At 38.4% G+C, this 1,604-nt stretch overlaps 1 non-coding gene across 1 annotated transcript; it reads right to left on the reverse strand.

Annotated features, from left to right (window-relative positions):
• Window positions 1-528: 528 nt before the first annotated feature.
• Window positions 529-632, reverse strand: LOC112713575 (small nucleolar RNA R71). The gene has a single exon (XR_003158546.1). It is a non-coding gene; the product is annotated as a small nucleolar RNA R71 (small nucleolar RNA).
• Between the last annotated feature and the right edge of the window lie 972 nt (window positions 633-1,604).

Consider the following 1,604-nt stretch of genomic DNA (forward strand, 5'->3'; position numbering starts at 1 on the left):
AACAAGGAAAAAGGCATTCTTATTGAAGCTGATCCTGAACCTGAAAGGACTCTGAAGAGGAAACTAAGAAAAGCTAAATTACAACAATCCAGAGGCAACCTTTCTGAAATTTTCGAACAAGAGAAAGAGATGGCAGCCGAACCCAACAACAATAATGTAAGGAGGATGCTTGGTGACTTTACTAAACCCACGTCCAAGTTTGATGGAAGAAGCATCTCAATTTCTGCCATTGGAGCATACAATTTTGAGCTGAAACCTCAATTAGTTGCTCTAATGCAACAGAACTGCAAGTTTCATGGACTTCTATCTGAAGATCCTTACCAGTTTTTAACTGAGTTCTTGCAGATTTGTGAGACTGTTAAGACGAATGGAGTAGATCCTGAAGTCTACAGGCTCATGCTTTTCCATTTTACTGTAAGAGACAAAGCTAGAACATGGTTGGACTCACAACCTAAAGATAGCCTGGACTCCTGGGATAAGCTGGTCACGGCCTTCTTGGATAAATTCTTTCCTCCTCAAAAGCTGAGCAAGCTTAGAGTGGATGTTCAGACCTTCAAGCAAAAAGATGGTGAATCCCTCTATGAAGCTTGGGAAAGATACAAGCAGATGACCAAAAAGTGTCCTTCTGACATATTTTCAGAATGGACCATATTAGATATATTCTATTATGGTCTATCTGAGTTTTCCAAAATGTCATTGGACCATTCTGCAGGTGGATCCATTCACCTAAAGAAAACGCCTGCAGAAGCTCAAGAACTTATTGAAATGGTTGCAAATAACCAATTCATGTACACTTCTGAGAGGAATTCTGTGAATAATGGGATGCCTCAGAGGAAGGGAGTTCTTGAAACTGATGCTCTGAATGCCATACTGGCTCAGAACAAAGTGTTGACTCAGCAAGTCAACATGATTTCTCAAAGTCTGAATGGATGGCAAAATGCATCCAACAGTACTAAAGAGGCATCTTCTGAAGAAGAAGCTTATGATTCTGAGAACCTTGCAATGGCAGAGGTAAATTACATGGGTGAACCTTATGGAAACACCTATAATTTATCATGGAGAAATCATCCAAATTTCTCATGGAAGGATCAACAAAAGCCTCAACAAGGCTTTAATAATGGTGGAAGAAACAAGTTTAGCAATAGCAAGCCTTTTCCATCATCTTCTCAGCAACAGATAGAGAATTCTGAGCAGAGCTCCTCTAATTTAGCAAATATAGTCTCTGATCTGTCTAAGGCCACTTTAAGTTTCATGAGTAAAACAAGGTCCTCCATCAGAAATTTGGAGGCACAAGTGGGCCAGTGACGAACGGATTTTTGACGGTTTAGAATTTCACTAATGAAATCTCGTTGTAAAGTATAGTTTCTAAACCAACAATAATCCTTTCATACAAAAGATTGTTTGTCACAAGTAATAAACCCCTAATTTTATAAACCAAAGTATTTAAACCTCGGGTCGTTCTCCCTAGGAATTACAATAAAGTGTCTTGTTATTGGTTTGAGTTATTTTGGGGTTTTGATACGAAGCATGAAAGATAAATGGCAATGAAGGTAAACTAACAACTATAAAAGAATCTTGGCAAGGTATGAAAATTAGAAGTTCTA

Source organism: Arachis hypogaea, chromosome 9 (assembly GCF_003086295.3).
Source record: "Arachis hypogaea cultivar Tifrunner chromosome 9, arahy.Tifrunner.gnm2.J5K5, whole genome shotgun sequence".
NCBI lineage: Eukaryota > Viridiplantae > Streptophyta > Magnoliopsida > Fabales > Fabaceae > Arachis > Arachis hypogaea.